The 20,796-nt window shown below is 40.8% G+C and overlaps 1 protein-coding gene across 2 annotated transcripts in view; it reads right to left on the bottom strand.

Annotated features, from left to right (window-relative positions):
- The window catches only part of PTPN14 (protein tyrosine phosphatase non-receptor type 14), a 222,234-nt gene that overhangs the window by 175,390 nt on the left and 26,048 nt on the right, over positions 1–20,796 (bottom strand). For both annotated transcript variants that reach the window (XM_053604957.1, XM_053604956.1), the window contains exon 2: positions 17,927–17,991. The gene's annotated coding sequence lies outside the window, so the exon portion shown is untranslated. The remainder of the gene's footprint in view (positions 1–17,926; positions 17,992–20,796) is intronic.

Below are 20,796 nucleotides of genomic sequence, written 5' to 3'. Positions count from 1 at the left end.
ATTCAGAGGGGCAGAAGAGAGAAAGAAAAGACAAAACCACGTGCCACACAAATCACCCATTATTCATATCTTCTCAATCTGATAGCTCTCAGTGCTGGAAAACTGCCACATAAACACCTTGCTTCCAAAAAAGAGGCTCAAATATGATTTCTTAACAGAATATATCTAAATGTACACACATATCTACTTATTATATATGTAAGGATGTATATTTTTTTAATTCTCATATTCTTACCTCCAAGAAAAAGCCTTCAAAAGGCAATACTACAGTGCACCACAATATATGTTTGATGGTATAATTTCCCTAGCAAACTATTTGGCAAATATCTGTTAAAATTACAAGCACCCACACTTTAGAATAAATTCCTGTTAGTGGAATTTATGGGCCCTAAGACTCATACATGCCTGAAAAAATTCTCTATAATCGCACAATCTGGAAGCAACCTAAAAACTCCACCCCTGACAGGTTTTACAGACTGTGTCTACGTGTAACAGAAAAGCAAATGGGAAAGCTCTACGGTGCCAAAACGAATGCCTTCCAAAATAAGAGGCAATGCTGGTTATACCGTGACCAAGAGACTGGTCAGTAGAAAGAGTATGAGGAAAAGAGAGCAGGAATTTTATATAAACTATCTCCGAAGAGCATATTAAAAACTTTGGCCTCTAGGAGGGGGACCAGGAGGCTATAGAACAGAGGTGGAATGAAGACTTTTTTCTGTATCATCTTTTGTACTTTTAATATTTGCATCATATTCATCTTTTGCCCATTCAAACAAAAATAAAGAATTTATCTTTTAAACACATTACTGCCCTCAAAAGAAAACTTCAAAGCCAACACTTTACATATTAAAATTATTTTTGTGAATACAGAAAGTTTGCCCAAACTCACAAAACTGCAAAATTTTTAATGGTTAATACGCTTTCAATCTCTCTAACATAAAATTGTGATTTCTAATTTTTCATTTTTTTAAACTGCCTATGAAACAATTGCTATAAAGAAAATAATACTCAGTTTTGTTTTATGTTTCAAATATAGAAACCCTCTTCACATTACAGGAAACTCGATTTCAAAAGCCATTACATTTCCTACAGGAACTCTTACGCCTGTGACGTTTCTGTGACAGCCTCTTGGAAGGAGCTTTCATGAAAGAAAACTCCCATGAAAGAGGGGAAAGAGCAAACACTTCTGCCATAAAAGTGTTTCTGGCAGCTCCCATGTGTGGTATTTTCTCATTGTAGGCAATGAATCACAACTCTTGTTTAAGGCAGTTTTCCTTTATACCTGATTCTAACTCACCAATGAAGATATGTCCCCAAATCAAAGTCCTCTGCGGAACAGTCCCCAAAATATGTAAGACAAACCCATAATGTTGCCACATTATGGTATATTTGTGACAACTGTCAAAGACTCTGGAAATAAAATCTTAGCAGCCTGGGAGAAAAATGGATTCAGGTCACAGTTTCCCAATTAATAGCCAAAGATCTAACTGCCTTCCCTTTCTAGACAATGTTGCAATTTCCTCTACCACATCCCATGTCAGTTCAAACTTTGGTGAAACACCCAAGTTTCCCTGTTCTTTCACTCAACATGGATTCAACTCTCTACTTGAGAAGCTTCTTATAAACAGATCTATGCTTTCAGCAACAAAGAAAGTCACCAACACCCTCCTCCTTCAACTCAGTAAACAATTCTTTTACGGTTTCATACAAGTGCCTTGAAACAACTGGCTTACAGAGAAAAGTGCTGAAATCTCTCTTAAGAAGTACAACTTTCAGGCTGGGTGTGGTGGCTCCCCCAGAATCCTAGCACTCAGATATGCCAAGGTGGGAGGATGCCTTGAGCTCAGGAGCTTGAGACCAGCCTGAGCAAGAGCCTGACTCTATCTCTACTAAAAATAGAAAACTTAGCCATCATCATGGAGGGGGAGGCCTATAGTCCCAGCTACTCAGGAGGATGAGGCAACAGTATCACTTGAACCCAGGAGTTGGAGGTTGCTGTGAATGAGGTGATGCCATGATACTCCAGGCTGGTCAACAGTGTGAGACTCTGTCTCAACAACAAAGTACAACACCTTAAATTTTCAGAACCATTCAGGGACAGACAAGTAATCACTTTACCACAGGTCTCACCATATTTTAATGCCTATAAGGAACCGTGGTTCTCACAGAAGGGGATAAGGGCATGATTTGTTACAGCCTATCTAAGGATTTCATTAAAAAGTTTGAAAGAAATCTGAAGCCAGTAGGTGACCGCCCTGGAACAATACCTGTGAGGCATTTGCAGCCTCATGTTCCTCATCATTAATATGAAGAAAGGCAGATTAATTTGGAAAGATGATTGTGAATGTTAGAGGAAAGATTAAAAAACATCTGCTCCTTGGTAATTTTTCATTACTTTTAGACACTACAGAGCAGCAGAACAATGAAAAGATTCACCAGGCTCAACAGGAGCTTGAGAAAACTAAATAGAGCAAAAATAAAAATGCATTCTAAATTGATATGCTGTGCAGCTTTAAGTTAACAGCAAGGTTCAAGAAATAATGTGGCCAATAGTAGAATTCATCTGGTGGAACTTGGTAAAAATGTCAAAGCTGTCTTTTCATATTTTAATAATACTGCAATGTAATGATTATAAAACCATACGAGAGAGAGCTGATTAAACACAGAAAACTTAGTGAAGATGTAGTAAGTATTTTACAAACAAGTAAATTACAAACTCCTTAAAGAGGTAACCTTACACTTCTCTTATCCCTGGTTGACTTTCCACCTATCCCTGTGCCTAGAACAATAAATAACATTCAGGAGCTCCATAAACACTTGTTAAGGAAATGAATTGGAATCACCAGGTTGTAATATAAAGAAAAATCAACTTAAACCCAATTTGCATGCTATATACTCATTTCCAAGAGTTGATTTTTTTAACTACTTTATGTTGTAAGACTGACAGGCAAAAAGTTGCACGTATTTAATGGATAGAACTAAACTCTAGAGCACTCATAATGATATTTTTCATAAATGGATAGTTTTTAAATAGGTGATTTTCTATGTGACAGAGGGACAAGAGCTGGGGCCTCTTGTTGCACCATCCTGCTTATGTCAGTAGAGTCATTTGAAAACGTTTTGCCATGAGAGTTAAGAGCCTAGGATTCAGAGACACAGAGACCTGTATTCAATCCAGTTCTGTTCTTTACTAGCCAGGCTATTTTATTTTATTTTGTTATTTTATTTTATTGAGACAGAGTCTCACTATGTTGCCCTTGGTAGAGTGCTGTGGCATCACAGCTCACAGCAACCTGTAACTCTTGGGCTCAAGCGATTCTCTTGCCTCAGTCTCCCAAGTAGCTGGGACTACAGGTGCTGGCCACAACACCCAGCTATTTTTTGTTGCAATTGCCATTGCTCTTTAGCTGGCCCAGGCCAGGCTTGAACCCGCCAGTCTCGGTGCATGTGGTTGGTGCTACAGATGCCAAGCTACCACTGTGCCACAGAGACCAAGCCATGATGTACATTTTATAAACCTGTTTTCGCATGTGCAAAATAAACCTCATCATCCTATAATCCACTTCACAGAATGAGAAGGATTAAACAAGAAAAACACATGCAAATAATACCCAATACACAGTAGGCATTGAAAAATACTTGTAATAGTAACTAGACAGTTTTATCATTTTAATAAAAAGAAAAAATGATAGACATTTTAACTTTGAAGGAAATACAGTGCCAAATGTTGAAGAACTAGAAGAAATTATCAAAACAAAAGCAGAGTGATTCGTTTATATAAAAGTATTCCACAGTAAAATATAGCACAATAACATTAAGAACAATAATAATAATAGAAAAATACGCATGAAAAACAGAAATTAAACAGAAATTAAATTAAATGCATCAATTATTTCCATAGGATGTAACTAGATTTCCCTCCATCTTTAAAGAAGATGGTAGAGGGTGGCGCCTGTGGCTCAAAGGAGTAGGTTGCAGGCCCCACATGCCAGAGGTGGCAGGTTCGAACCCAGCCCCAGCCAAAAACTGCAAAAAAAAAAAAAAAGAAGAAGAAGAAGAAGATGGTAGAAAAATTAAAAGTGTTCAAATCTTTAATTTAAAAAACCTATTAGTATTTATTATTGAAAAAATACATTCAGCTTAACCCTATAAAAGTAGACCAAGTATCTCAAAAGAAAATTCCCACCAAAAAGATAAAACACATTCAATTGAGAGATACCAAGTTTTTTTTTTTGTTTTTTTTTTTTATTGTTGGGGATTCATTGAGGGTACAATAAGCCAGGTTACACTGATTGCAATTGTTAGGTAAAGTCCCTCTTGCATTCATGTCTTGCCCCCATAAAGTGTGACACACACCAAGGCCCCTCCGTCCATCTTTCTGCTTCCCCCCCCCATAACCTTAATTGTCATTAATTGTCCTCATATCAATTGAGTACATAGGATTCATGCTTCTCCATTCTTGTGATGCTTTACTAAGAATAATGTCTTCCACGTCCATCCAGGTTAATACGAAGGATGTAAAGTCTCCATTTTTTTTAATGGCTGAATAGTATTCCATGGTATACATATACCACAGCTTGTTAATCCATTCCTGGGTTGGTGGGCATTTAGGCTGTTTCCACATTTTGGCGATTGTAAATTGAGCTGCAATAAACAGTCTAGTACAAGTGTCCTTATGATAAAAGGATTTTTTTCCTTCTGGGTAGATGCCCAGTAATGGGATTGCAGGATCAAATGGGAGGTCTAGCTTGAGTGCTTTGAGGTTTCTCCATACTTCCTTCCAGAAAGGTTGTACTAGTTTGCAGTCCCACCAGCAGTGTAAAAGTGTTCCCTTCTCTCCACATCCACGCCAGCATCTGCAGTTTTGAGATTTTGTGATGTGGGCCATTCTCACTGGGGTTAGATGATAGAGAGATACCAAGTTTTAAATTCAAATTGCGAAAATTATATTAGTATGTATGCACTTGGAGAAACCACGAAAAGTAAACTTAAATACAATTTTGCTATAAACAGACAAGAACATTAATAATAAAATAGCTAGCATCATTTAGTGGTTATTAACGATAGATGTTAGCATAGTACTTTACAAAACTAACTCATTAAATCTTCAAAAATAATCTCTAATGACATATAAAAGGTAATCTGACCTAAGTGTATGTTGAATATTGGAGGTGAAGTGGGGAAAAACACTACCTTCTTTTTTAAACATGGCATCTTTGATGTAGTTCGATAATCAGAAGGACTGAATCTTATTTAACACACTGATTGCCACACTAGGAAAAAAAAATGTGCCCTGGACCCCATGCAGCTCCCAATGTGCCCAAGTTAAAGAGATGTGTGAGTTATATACACGTCACAAGGCCCCAGGCTCAAGACTAGCATAAGTTAAATACAACTTCCATGGCAGTTAATGTGTTAAACACACCCCTATTTTATTGGTCATGAACTAGGTGGTGCGATTAGGGAAAATATTTAGCTACAGGAAGAACACTAACATCAGCAATATGAGTCATTTTATTTTATTTGCATATAAAATGTTTCTATCTGTTCAGCAGCAAACATACCTAATGTCACCTCCTTCCATCAGGTTTGCCTTCTGTCTTTTTGTTTATCTATTTTAGATCAGAGATGAGTCTCTGTGCTTCCACAGTAAGGATAAGCTTGAAGCAATGTTGGTGGCCAGGGACTCTGATCATTTTGCACACAGGGCTTTCTTGTTATAGAGACGTATGAAAAATAGGAAACTCTTAAGAGCCTTACTCAAATGCTCCTTTCTGGTAGAACTAGAAAATGGTCATCAGAATGCCGCCAACTCTATCATTACTTGCCAATGCCTCTCCTACTAGTTAGGGGAATGTGGAAAACTCACCTTAAGACTAAAGAAAAGTTGTTCAATTTATATTACAGAACATTAAACAATTGCCACTGCCTCCCCTTCTGCCCTATCTCTGCGAAGACCTTTACACTGCACCTGAGTAGTCAGAAGTACATCAAGAAAGTGACTCACAGTCTAACACCACATAGACGGGGAATGCTTTTGTCATGGTTGCATCCATGCACCTGGCCAGCCCCTGGCAATGGGTAGCCCCATCAAACACTATCCCTGAGAACCAGCTCTGTGCCAGACACTTCTGATGCATTATCCTCTGCTCTTCTTATAGCAACATCCTGGAAGCCTGTGTTCTTCCTATTGTTCCAAAACTCCCTCCTGCCCTTCATCACACCCCTCCCCACCCCCCGCCATAGCTGTCAAATCCAACTGGAAGCAAATACATGCCCGGCATCAGGACCAGGGCTCTTCAGACCAGAGTCCAGAGTGATGTTTCTGCCTCATATCTGAATGGAAAGAGCAGCACACCCATCAACCCTGGAATAAGACTTAGATACTTCCACTAAATTACATATTTCCAAGGCACCACCCTGCTAGGCCCAAGGGACTATAGTGAATGAGTCACACCACCAGCCTGGCAAGGGTGGTGCCCAGGGTGAGGGGCTGGGTCTGGAATTCTGGGAAATCTCCCCGCAGGAGTGAGGTACATACTGAATCTGAGCAACAAGCAGGACTGGCTGGGACCAGGAAAAAGTAACTGCCTTAGAATAAGAAAAAGGTGCTTCCTGCATAAAGAAGACAAGGAGAATGAAGCATTAAGGTTGACCCAAGCCCTCGGTTTGTCAATCAGAGGTGATATTCTCACCAAAGTAGGGAATTTAGGAAAAGAGACAGATTTAAGGAGAGGCCAATGAATTCTGTTTAAGAATTCTCAGTCACATGCCAGCAAGCAGTTGATAGGTGGGGACCCAAAGGGAGAGGTCTGAGTTACAGATGAACTCAAGGTTCATCACGGGTATGGCTGTGAACACCACTGGGAGAAAACAGTAAGAGGAGGACAGAAATCAGATGCTAGACGACGCCTACATGCACAGGTGACCAGCAGGTGGAGAACCGTCAAAGGACAGAGAAGCGGGGAGGAGGAACATCAAGGCCACTCAAGATGGTACTGCTTTAAGGAGGAGGATTTGGTCCCTAACGAATTCCAAAGGAAGGTCAGGTAAGGACGGAGAGACATGCACTTAGCCACAGTGTCTGCAGAGTGGTGGGGCTGCCAGCCAGGCCGCAAAGAGCTGAGGACAGAGTGGGAAGTGCAGCCCACCCTTAGAGCTTTCTTGGGAAGCTTAGCTACAAGGGAAAGGCGGGAAATTGCGCCACAGGCCCCATGTGGCCCTCCAGATCCCCAAATGCACACACTCATCCAAACCCAAACTTCACAGAACAAATCCCTCTACTGAAAGGATTTGTTCTATAAAATCTGGATTCAGTCAAAAAGCCACATTCAAGGCAACATGTGCCACAGGCCCGCAGGTCCCCCAGCCCTTTACTATGACTATTATCTTAAGTTTAAGTGTTTGTAACAAGCAAGAACCAGTCCAACCCACACCTGTCAGGTCAGAACAGATTTACAATGAACTCCCGGGGATAGAGACAGAGAGACTCTGGCCACATGAGCCAGGCATCCTCTGCTTAAACAGCAGACAGATTCCTAGAAAGGAAATAGACAGATTACTAGAAAGGAAACTTAAGAACAATTCCTGAAGTAGATTATTAAGGAAAGGAAACCAGAACCCTGATAACAAGTACAGAATCATTCATACCATTAATCACCAATTTCTCAAACTTGGCAAGAAGAACCAATTTTCAGCTAAGCTTTTTTGGTTTTTAACATACAAAATTATGTCTAATGTTAACAGAACGTTTGTTTTTTTTTTTTTAAGTGGGAAAAGACACCAAAAGCTTTAGTTGGATGTGACGAATGGTAAACCTGAAATCGTACTGTCTTGGTGGTGGCATTCCGCCAGGTAAGCAACAGTCCTTAACCAGGGACGCAGGTGTCTTTCTCTGAGGAGTCAGCCATTGGATCACCAACACTGCCCCCATCCCAATGCAGTCCCAAGTTTTCTTTGTTCCCTTTGTTTATTTTCATCATTTAATCTTCTTCCAGTCCAAACAACTGGTCCCCGTAAATAAGAATGTCTCATTGTCACACACAGCACAGCAGACTATAAGGACACATCTACTAACATGAGCTTTTTTCTTCGTGTTTTGTACTGAGGAAAGGACTGTTTTATGTTGGACTCCTAACTACACAGCTGTTTTCAAGCTGAATGACAATTCGATAGCAATCATTACACTAGTCTCAAAAAGATGGCAAACTATTTGTGCATACCACCTGTTTTCTTCCCAAGGAATGAGTCATAAAACTTCTGTGATATGTAAATTTTATTTGCAAAAGAAAAGGAAACATCACAATCCCACACATTAAAAAAAAAAAAAAACAACTATGAAAGGCATATGGTCTTAGTCAAAGGTAAGGAATGGTTAACCATTATTCATTCTGAGCAACAAGTCTCAAGGATTATGTGTATGTCTGGCATGTTGTAGGGGTTAACCATTAACCAACTAGCTAACAATGTCCCCTCCTTACCAATCCTTCCCAGCCTCCTGAGTCTGCCAGCCTGAAAGGCAGAAATGCCTCCAAATTCCTACAGATAGGATTAATCTTACATCAATGCTCTACAGACAAAATACATCACAGAAGACAAGAAGACCTCCACATATATGCCTTTGTTCAATGAAACCCGAGTCAGTAAAGGTTCATCCTAGATTATTAAATCCTAGATGAAATTTTCAAGTAATATATAAAATACCTTTTAATCTTGAAACTACAAATTAGCTGTCACCAAGTTAAATTTACTCTTCTCTAGTATTTGGAGAGTTTAGCGATCACTGGTACGTTTCATACCAGATTGATTGAACCAGTTTTGTTTTGTTCTGGTCAGTACCAGCTATAGGAACACCTCAGAGAAATTACGGATTCATTTCCAGACCACTGCAATAAAATGAGTACCACAATAAAGCAAGTCACACATATTTTTTGGATTTCCAGTGTACATAAAAAGTTATATGTACACCACACTATAGTCCATTAAGTATGCAATACCATCATATCTAGAAAAATGTGTACATACCTGAATAAAAAATATTTTATTAAGCTGGGGGTGGTGGCAACAGAGCAAGACCTCAACCTCATCTCTGTAGAAAAAAAAATTATCTTATTGCTAAAAATGCTAATGATCCTCTGAGACTTCAGTGAGTTCTAAGACTTCAGTGAGTCATAATCTTTTGGGGCAGTGGGTCTTTCCCTCAATGTTTATGGCCACTGACTGATCAGGGTGGTGGCTGCAGGAGGTTAGGGTAGTGAAGGAAATTTCTTAAGACAAGAAGTTTGCTGCATCAACTGAGGATTTCTCTGTAGCATGTGATGCTGGATGACAGCCTTTTATCTACACTAGAACTTCTTCCAGAATTGGAGCCAATCCTCTCATACACCCTGTGGCTGCTTTATCAACTAAGTTCATACACTATTCCAAACGCAATGTCATTTCAACAATGTTCACAGCGTCTTCCCCAATAGATTCATTTCAAGAAACCAGTTTATTTTCTCATCCATAAGCAATTCCTCATCCCTTCATGTTTTATAGTGAGATTGCAGCAATTCAGTGCTATCTTCAGACTATTTCTAATTCTAGTTCTCATCCTATTTCCACCACATACCCAATGAAGTTTTGTTGATTTGTTTGAGGCGCTTGAGACAGAGTCTCACTCTGCCACCCTGAGTAGAATACCATGGTGTCATAGCTCACAGCAACCTCAAACTCTTGGGCTCAAGCAATTCTCAACCTCCCACGTAGTTGGGAGTGCAGGTGCCCAACACAACACCTAGCTAGTTTTCCTATTCTTAGTAGAGACAGCGTCTCCCTCTTGCTCAGGCTGGTCTCCAATTCCAGAGCTCAAGGACTCCACCCATCTCAACCTCCTGGAGTGCTAGGATTACATGCATGAGCCACCAAATTCTGCTTTCACTGAAGTTTTGAAACCCTCAAAGTTATCCAGGAGGGCTGGAATCAACATCTTTCAAACACCTGTTAATGTTGCTACTTTTACCTCCTCCTGAGAATCATGAATAACAGATACTGCTAATGGCACCTAGGATGATGAATCCTTTCCAGAATGTTTTCCACCGACTCTGCCCTAATTCTCCAGATTCTTTGACAGTTAAACCTTATTGTGCCACATAAGCCTTTAAAAATTTCTTAAATTAAGACTTTGAAGTCAAAATTACTCCTTAATCTATGGGCTGCAGAATGAAGGTTGTAGTAGCGGGCATGAAAACAACATTCATCTCCTTCTACATCTCCATCAGAGCTCTTGGGTGGGCAGGTGCGTTATCAATGAGCAGTCATATTCTGAAAGGAATCTTTTTTCTGAACAGCAGGGTTGAACAGGGAGGGCTTAGTAAATTCAGTAAACCATCCAGGGGCATCCAATCACAACTCGTGGCTGGCTATGAATGCTTATCTGTGGTGCCAGATGTCACAGAAATTATGCACAGACTTTTTTTTGCTCATCAGCTTTCATTAGTGTTTGTGTGTTTAACGTGTAGCCCAAGACAACTCTTAGATAACCATTCATGGCCCACCATGGTGGGCTTCCCTGGGTGCTCTCATCTAGGTTTCACTGTTCCATTTCTAGAGCACAGGCAGAGCAGATTTAGCATAATTCTTAACAGAGCTGGGATTTTCAGAAGAGTCAATGAGCACTGACTTCCACTCAGAGTCACCAGGTGCATTAGCCTCTAACAAGAGTCAAGGCAGGCACTGACTCCTCCTCTCTAGCTATGAAAGTCCTAGGTGGCATCTTCTTCCAATAGGAAGTTGTTTCATCTCCATTTAAAATCTGTTGTTTAGTGTAGCCTCCTTCGGTGATCTTAGCTAGATCTTCTGGATAACTCGCTACAGCTTCTCTAGCAGCACCTGCTGCTTCACTTTGCATTTTTTCATATTATGAAAAATTTCTTTCCTTAAATCTCATGAACCGACTTTTGCCCGCTTCCAACTTTTCTTCTGCAGCATTGTCACCCCTCTTTCAGCCTTCATAGAGCTGAAAAGAGTTGGGGCCATGCTCTGGATAAGGCTTTGGTTTAAGGAAATGCTGGGGCTGGTTTGATCTAACCAGACCATTCAAACTTTCACCCTGTCAGCAATAAGGCTGTTTCACTTCTTATCATTCTTGTGTTCAGTGAAGTAACACACTTGGATTTCCTGTGAGACCTTTTCCCTTGCCTTCACAACTTGGCTAATTGTACGGCACAGAGGCCTAGCTTTTGGATTAGCTCAGTTTCCTCCCTAAGCTTAATCATTTCTAAGTTTTGATTTAAAATGAGAGATGCACAACTGTCCCATTCACTTGAATACGTAGAGCCAATGTAGGATTATTAATGGGCCTAATTCCAATATTGTTGTATCTCGGGGAACGTGGAGGCCTGAGAGGAGAGCAACAGACTTGCTCGATGCAGGGCTGCTGCAACCCTTCAATTTGTAACAACAACAAAAAGCAGTATCTGCAGAGTGTAATAAAGTGAGGCACGCCTTTCATGACAGACTGAAGAAATGTAAAATATAAATGAAAGATCACTTATTTACTTTTCCTACAGGGCTACTTTATTTTTTCAATCGTTTCTAAATACACTACACTCTTCCACTATCAGATGGCTCAGCTTTTGGAATAAAAGCTCACAGTCATTTCAACGTCTTCACCTGATTTGCCCTCTATAACCTCACCCCAAAAAGTTTAATCAGATTTCACAGAAAAGTACAGTCAGGATGTAAAGTGACCGCTCTACGTGGGACGACTAGCTAGGCACCTTTGGAATGTGTTCACCTTTGGAAAGTCTAAATCAGGCGTCCTCAAACTTTTTAAACAGGGGGCCAATTCACTATCCCTCAGACCGTTGGAGGGCTGGACTGTAGTTTAAAAAAAAAAAAACTATGAACAAATTCCTATGCACACTGCACATATCTTATTTTGAAGTAAAAAAACAAAACGGAATCAAATACAATCACACTGCCTCATGTGGCCAGCAGGCCGCAGTTTGAGGACCCCTGGTCTAAATCTTGGCCAGCACACAACAGGTCCTCTGCAAACATATGCAGTTAAAGCCAGAGGATGGAATTCCCAGCCTTAGTTTCTGACTCTTCAATGGCCACTCATCCACTATCCCATAGATCAGTGTTTTTCGACCTTTTTTATCTCATGGCACATTCAAACCTATAGTAAACTTAAGTAAACCTATGGCACACTTAAATTATGCTGATCAAAAAAAAAAAAAAAGAACAAAGAATATACTTAATGTGCATCAAATTTCTTCTGAAAATAATTTAAGGATCTTAATTAATTGATCAACAATTAATTGATTTTCAAGGCACACCTAAGATCCTCTCCAGGTACACCAGTGTGCCACAACACACCAGATGAAAATCACTGCCTTAAGAGCCAGGGCACAATGGCTCACACCTGTAATCTGAGGACTCTGGGAGGCTGAAGCAGGTGGATTGCCTGACCTTATGAGTTCAAGACCAGCCTGAGCAAGAGCGAGACCCTGTCTCTAAAAATAGCTGAGTGTTGTGGCAGGTGCCTATAGTCCCAGGTACTTGGGAGGCTAAGGCAAGAAAACTGCTTAAGCCCGAGAGTTTAAGGTTGCTGTGAGCTGTGACACCATGGCACTCTACTGAGAGTGACACACTGAAACTCTGAAAAGAAAAAAGAAAAGAAACATGAAAATCACTGCCATGCATGGATCATTGAGGGAAGATTTTTCAAAATTTCCAAAAGGGTTGAGCGTAGTCATGTATGACCAGGAAAGTATGAACCAGTGGTTTTACAAGCAAAAAGACACCAGGGAATTTATTAAAATGCAGAATCCAAGGCTACACCACTAGAGAGCCTGACTTGCCAAGTCTGGGATTTCTTGAAGGAACTTTAGTTTTAATATGTTCCCAAGCAGGTGAAGCTGACTCGGGCCGTCTGAGTCAGACTACTCTGAGAATACTGACAGGTGCTGACTCCTCCATCATCAGAACAGGGCTTCACGCCATCACCTAACCTCGAGCCACTTCGTGAAAGGTCCCACATTTAAGGGAGGCTCCCAAAGAGACATGCTGCAGGCCCTCTAGACCTTCCTTTTTAGAAGGGGACTAAAAACCATGGAGAGGATTGAGCAAAGCAGAGGATCTAAGAACCTCCAATCCCGGCGTGTATCAGAGCAGGCACTGGAGGCGTCAGTAAAAGTCACATCCTAACCGGAAGCCTCTTTAACTCTGTCCGGTCTCTGGGCAGCTGCCCTCCTCCAATCAATAATAAACAAGATTCCTACTCCCTCCATCAGCCACAATCAAGACTCAACAGGACTAAGAGCAAAAAAATGAACTCTTTCTGGACGATGTCTTCTAATTTTATCAAATGGCAACATGGCCATGTCTTTGATGCCTTTTGATCAGTAATTCAATGGGAAGATTCCCCCATAAACAGAAGACGATGAAAAATTTATACACTAAGTCAATTCATTTTTAAAAACCGAGTCCAGCATGCTCATTGCATTTTTAATCCCAAAAAAGAGATGTTCTTTTTCATTTCTTTTGCCCAAGAAATGTCTTGCTGTATCGAGGTCTTTGGGGAAAGTTACATTTGGCAAAAGACAGCTTTCCCAGCCAAACTGCACTTAGGCTGACATTCTCACTTAGGCTTCCTTCTACACCTGATAAAGAACTTTGTACTCAACTTTTCAAAGAATCTCTTAACACCTGAGTATAATTTCTAAACTCCTCCTTCCAAAAACATCCAAGCAGGAAGTACACTTCCACCCCACCCACAGGAGCTACCTTCACCCCCACCTCCACAACACCCCACCACCGCAAGAGAACCTCCGTGTACTGTCCTGTGCATAAGTGACAGGCCAATCACAAGATGGGAACAAGTCATTTGCTCCTCCAGCTTCGTCACCTTCCTTCTCTCCCAGAAGAAGCTACAGTACTGAAGGGGTAGGAATAATTTCCGTACAGTGTTCTTAGTTTTGATTTTGTTTTCTTTTTAAAGCTGACAGTGTAAGAGGCCGAGGTAACACATACAAACTGAAAAATAACAGCCCTTCAGACGCTCCTTTGCAAGGACAGCAGTGACCAACAAAATACACTGCTGTCCCCCACTGGACTGTGTTCACTGTGAAACGTATGCCAAGCAGATACTACATTTGCCAGAAAGCTAGCATTCCCACAAAACAGATGGTTTATTAAGATATGTTGACTTTCCTGCTGGACATCATTCTTGCCAGATTAGCACCCAGGCAAAACAAACACAAAATGTGGTTTGGGTAATGTGTGTTTGATGTTACCTACTACTAAAAGCTCACCCGGGCAATACATATTACAACTAGGACTGCAAATATTTATTTTCCTTGGGAACAGATTCAAAGGAAATAGAAAGGCAGTTTATGTTTGAAAACACTGGATTAATTTTGATACAAGAAAAAAACCTCAAGAGAGACAGGCAGGTACTAAGCATCCCATCCAGGAAAATGCTAATCTCTCCAAATAGAAAAGGCACACACATTCCTTTGTCACTAGCATTTTGCAGGCAACTCGTTCCCCACCCCACACACCAGACACACTGGATTCCTCCGGGTTTCTTAAACATGCCTTGAACTTTAAGGCATCTGCTCTCTGCTCCCTCATAGCTCGTGTTCCCTCTCTCCTCCTGGAGACATTCTTTCTCGTCTTCCCACCAAACATGTCCTATCCATCCTTCCAGGCTCAACTCCATCCTCCTCTGCTAAGGTTGTCTCCTGCCATCCAGGCAATGTAATCAGTCCCACTTCTAAGTCTTCACAATACTGTGTTAATATCGTTCACAGAGCAATTATCAACCCTGCATGTCTATCTCCTTCTGTTTTTATGGCACAGCCCCCTCCACTTTTTTTTCTGTAAAAGCACAGTAGGTGCTATAAAATCTTCCTCCTCGGTGAGCTTTACATAAATCTTACAAAATGCATACTATGTCTCCCTTTCTGAAATAATTATTGCACCAAAACTTAAGGAACATAACTGGAGAAAGGAGAATCCCTCCTCGAGTACATCTCTGGTTCCCTGACCAGCTATGTTAAGATTAGTTAGAAGCAAAGTTCATGGTGTATGTAACACTTAAGGAGGCAGTGCTAGGTCAGCTCACCAATTTGAGGGTGGCATTAAAGCACAGCTGAAGTAAGAAGTATCAGTCAACCACTTGCATCCAAAAATCTTAATCACAGTACTAACCAGAGGCTATAAATGAAAATATGCAAGAACACACCAGCAAAGGGAAATTATCTTTCTTCTGAGACGAAATGGAAAGAAAAAAAAAAATCGGCAGCGGGGAGAGTGGGGAGAGAAAGAGATGGGACTTAAAGAAAGCTTAAAATAAACCCTTTTAAAGAAAGGACGTAAAATGTAAAAAACATATAAAATCCTCCCAAAATCCTAGCATTCTGGGAGGCCAATGCAGGTGGATTGCTTGAGCTCACAAGTTTGAGATCAGCCTGAGCAAAAGTGAGACCCCATCTCTAAAAACAGCTGGGTGTTGTGGCAGGCGCTGACAGTCCCAGCTACTTGGGAGGCTGAGGCAAGACAATCACTTGAGCCCATGAGTTTGAGGTTGCTGTGATGCCACAGCACTCTACCCAGGGTGACAAAGTGAGACTCTGTCTCAAAAAATAAATAAGTAAATTAATTTATTAATTAAATCCTCCAAAGAAGGAACTATGCTTTGTTTTCTTTCAGAACCCTTCAGCAATTGCCTCTATTTCACCTAGCACTTGGAAAACGAGAGAAGTTTGTAGACTACAACTACAACAAAATCCATTGCTGTTAGATTTCTCTTCCCAGGGATGAAATTATTGTGTTTTGGTTTTTTTTGAGGGGGAAGCAACACATCATGTAAAAATGTCAGCGATATCTCTACTCAACTAAAATATGACTCCAGCACATCCAAATCTACTCTGTATTCTCTAGTCCTAAAAAAAGAAACTTCCTGGGTACATTCAAAGATGACCCTCTTTAGGATATAATAAGTTATGTCTCCAGAATGGCAATACAGTAGAACCTCTGTAAGTTGACCACCCAAGGGATTGCAGCAAACTGGTCAACATACAGCGGTGGTCAATGTCGGGAGGAGGTCAAGTATGGAGGTTCCACTGTATTTTTTATTCCACATCTCCATTCATTGTGGTTGTTGAGCATATTAAATATGCTATATTACACAAACTGATCCAAATATGAGCTCTTTGGCCTTAAACAGTATTATTCTCAGTCACCCACAAAGAATGAAAACAGTTGATAATGACCAAGTGATTTATTCACATAAAGGGTGAGTCTTGAAAAATGAACTTCCTGTGGGATCTCTTGAGCCCAAGGATTGACCCCATCCAAAACCCCGCTGGACAGATGTGTCAGTGGGGTCTGAGTGGGACAGAATAAAGGAGGAGCATAGTTCCTCTGCTACCTCTAAATATGACAGCTATTCATTTTAAGTAGAGTTTTATTCAGCTAAACTAAAACAGAAGAGGTAAAATTAAAAAGCTACTCTAAAAAAGTCTTTACATTAAACAGCAAAATAAATGGTATCCTGAGAAAAATGTCTTAAGAATACCTGCCCTTGTGTTCTGTTTTACATTCCAAATATATTGGTTTTAAACTATTTCCCTAGATAGATTGATCATTTGCCTTTAATTAAAACAAAAACATCCCTCAAGAATCAAGAGGGAGGCATGTTCCTATCACAGCATCAATAGTGTTCTGTAGCAAAGTCCACAGTACTCTCAAAATGACCTGACTGGAGTCTGTTCCTGTACCCCCAGCGCCAAGTAGGAGCATCTTGTTCAGTTTCTCACTGCTTGCTGATCCATAATAAAGTGAAGTTACTTCCTAAGATGCACTGACATACTGCAGGGACAGTTCCGGCTACTAAAGCTCTCTACTTGTATCGTAAGCTAACACTACATTCTTCTTAGGCACTGACTAAACCAATCCTGCAGAGACTTCTGCTAGGTGAATGCGATAACTGCTTGTATAAATTGTTTTTCTAGTAACGTATTACATGAAAGTTCTTTCAAATTAATCTGGATTCTAATCTTTCATTCAGAATATTAAAAGCAGAGCCAGCAGGTATGAACTAAACTTCCGTCTGCCCATCGTTTGGTGTAGATCCAATGAGATCACAACAAGGCAGGAAGGCAGGGCCGGAGGGAGCAGGACGTCAGAGCTTGCTGTGTCTCCCTCCTGGCCTTCCCGGGAGGAAATGTGATGGACTTCTCATCTAGAGGTGCTTGCTATCCTCCTTCCTTCCTTTTGATTCTCTACAAACTACATCTAGGAACAATGAAAATGACAGGGGTAGTTTTAGAATGCTTTTGCTTTAAATCAGATGGTGGCAAACAATGAAATCAAGTCATGGACTCCAGCACAACAGAGAATGGAGATAACACTAGGAATGATAAAAGGCTAAAGAAAAGAGAAGGATTTTCAGCAAGACAGAATTCAGATGCTTCAGATGCCTGGAACCTACAAGAAAATGTCAAGTATTAATAGTTTAGCAGCAGGTGGGAAGAGAATGGACCTAATTACATTCCTGGTCAAATCCACCCAGGACCACCATCCTTTCACAGAAAGAGGCACAGGCCAAATGCAATCTGCAGGCCCCTTCCAGCGCCCCCTTTTACGGTTCTGCATGCCTCATATACTTTCCTTCTTCACTTTGACTTGTTGAGTTTATTGGGATCGGTCTTGTGATTAAGTGCGTTGTAAATAAATACAAAACATTTCACCAGTTCACTCAAATGTTTTACTGCCCTACCCCCTGCTTGGAGCTGATGAAAAGAATGTCACAAGCATTCTTTTCTACCCACCTGGACTACATGGTTATTTACCCCAGGCTAGTATCTCTTTAACGCGGCTAAAATTAGCCTTCCTTCTTTTTGAAACACAAGGGTAAATAAAACTGACTCACATGGCTGCCGGGTCCACCTGTCATTTCACAGAAGGAATTTCAGGGAAAGAGAGTCATCTGTTTTCCTAAGCAGAAAATGAAATTTATCTTTAGAAACAACAGTGTTGAAAAAAAAAGAAAGGCAGCTCCATGTAATTAAAACAAAAGCATGTTTTGTTGAAAAGGCATGAAAGGGCCATGCATGGTACACATAGCATGTGAACAGCGCAAATAAAAAGACCTCCCATATAAATGCATACACATGCATGACGTTTTCATAAAGTAGTCGATAGTCTCTTAGTGGCAGAAAGGAATTCTTCGCTACCAACTAGCCCTGGTAAAGAAAAGAACTTTCTGATATAACTATACAAATAAAACAGCAGATCCCTATCTTAAGAGAAAACTGGATAAATGCTAAGCTGGTGACAATATAAACAAACACAAACAAGAAGCAAGAAATGTTCAATAAGGAAAACTACTGCCAGGCGCAGCGGCTCATGCCTGTAATCATAGCACTCTGGGAGGCCAAGGCTGGTTGGTAGTGGATTGCTTGAGCTCAGGAGTTCAAAACCAGACTGAGCAAGAGCAAGACCCCATCTCTACTAAAAATAGAGAAAACAAGCCACCCATCAGGGCCACATGCCTGTAGTCTCAGCTCCTGGGGAGGCTGAGGCAAGAGGATCGTTTGAGCCCAAAAGTTTAAGGTTGCTGTGAGCTATGATGCCAGGGCAACATAGTGAGACTCTATCTCAAAAATAAATGAATAGACTAAGTGCCTGTGGCCCAGTGGTTAAGGCGTCGGCCACATACACTGGGGCTGGCAGGTTCGAACCCGGCCTGGGCCTGCTAAAACAACGACAACTACAACAACAACAACATAGCCAGGCATTGCAGAGGGCACCCGTGGTGCCAGCTACTGGGGAGGCTAAGACAAGAGACTGGCTTACACCCAAGAATTTGAGGTTGTTGTGAGCAGTGACGCCGCAACACTCTACCAAGGGCAACACAGTGAGACTCTGCCTCAAAAAATAAGAATAATAAATAAATAAACAAACAAACAAACAAAAACTTCTAAAAAAGAAAAACTACTAATGGTAGGAAAATAGGCAGTTAGGAAAAGCACAGGCAACAATGATCCAGCATATGCGCCCCCAATTATTTGTCAGAAGGCCATGTCTCAAAAACCACAGTTTAGGAGATTTTTTTTCCTTAATCTGGTGACAAAATATAAATCAGAAACTTCTTACACCACTTTTCCCACAACTATGAGATATTTCATATCGGTAACATAGCATCTTAAAGATTCCAAAAGGAGTCTGGAAATCCCTGGCCAGTTTGGAAAGTGGTACAGTTCCCACCAACAAGGTAAGCTTTAAATTAAACTAGTATCTCCTTTTCAAAAATGATAGCTTGCTAAATGACTGATAGACAAACATAATTGAACTAACTCAAATAATTATCTGTGTTCAAAAAAGGACTGAGCAGGATATAAACATCCATATCTAGAATATAGGTATAATCAAGGAATATATAATACAATACATGTTTCACATCAGGTTCTGAAATAAACTCCCTGTCCTAAGTACATTTAGTTTAAACCGGCATAAAAAAATAATAATAATCATACATTCCCTGAGTCTAAACCAAGTAGTCATTAAGTGGAGGGGGTTGCTGAGAAGTGCCGTGAGCCAACTGCAGGCTACTCTAATAAGAACAAGAAAAGAATAAATCCAGACCACCAGAGGTAAAAATAAATGGAGCACAAATGTTACTAACAAACAAAAGACAATCTACTGTGAAAATAAATGCCATGGTGTTTTTAACAATTTAATGTACTTTATGTTTAATACTTCATAAAAGAATAAGTGATATGAACTACGTTTAAAATGCTGGCCAGGGCTCAGCACCTGTAGCTCAAGAGGCTAGGGCATCAGCCACATACACCAGAGCTGACAGGTTCTAATCCAGCCCAAGCTTGCCAAACAACAAAGCAACTACAACCGAAAAATAGCCAGGCATTATGGCGGGTGCCTGTAATCCCAGCTACTTGGGAGGCTGAGGCAAGAGAATCGCTTGAGCCCAGGAGTTTGAGGTTGCTATGAGCTGTGATGCCACAGCACTCTACCCAGGGCAACAGCTTGAGACTCTGTCTCAAAAAATAAAAAAATAAAATAAAAAATAAATAAAATGCTGGCCAGATAAAACGGAAGAAAATGGAGGCAGACCCTAGGCCTACTTTTTTTCTGAGACAGAGTCTTGCTATGCTGCCCAGGCTGGTCTTGAACTCCTGAGTTCAAGCAATCCTCCTGCTCCTGCCTTCTGAGTAGCTGGGCCTCTGGGTACATGCCAAAGTGGCTGGCTTACACTAGAGCTATTCAGAAGCAAAGAAACACCAACTCAAGATCTGAAAATTGCAATGGTGATCAGGAGCTAACTACAAACAAGAGCAGGGGTCCTCAAACTACGGCCCACGGGCCACATGTGGCCCGCCGAGGTCACTGATCTGGCCCTCCAGCCGCTGTGTGCCCTGTAACAGTGCGCATGTATGGAATGTGTGCGGCACTCTCGGACTCCCCTCCTCTCTGTCTCTTGACTCCTCCTCTCAGTCTCGGGACTAACTTATGCACACTTACATCACTTGTTATGACTAGCCAGTGACAAATAGGAAACCAGACATTGACCATCTCATTAGCCAGAAGCAGGCCCATAGTTCCCATTGAAATACTGGTAAGTTTGTTGATTTAACTTTAGTTATTCTTCATTTTAAATACTGTATTTGTTCCCGTTTTGTTTTTTTAATTCAAAATAAGATACGTGCAGCGTGCACAGGAATTCGTTCATGGTTGTTTTTTTTTAAACTATAGTCTGGCCCTCCCACGGTCTGAGGGACA

Source organism: Nycticebus coucang, chromosome 10 (genome assembly GCF_027406575.1).
Source record: "Nycticebus coucang isolate mNycCou1 chromosome 10, mNycCou1.pri, whole genome shotgun sequence".
Lineage (NCBI taxonomy): Eukaryota > Metazoa > Chordata > Mammalia > Primates > Lorisidae > Nycticebus > Nycticebus coucang.
Note: the sequence above shows the minus strand (reverse complement) of the source record. Positions and strands in the feature narration are given on the sequence as shown.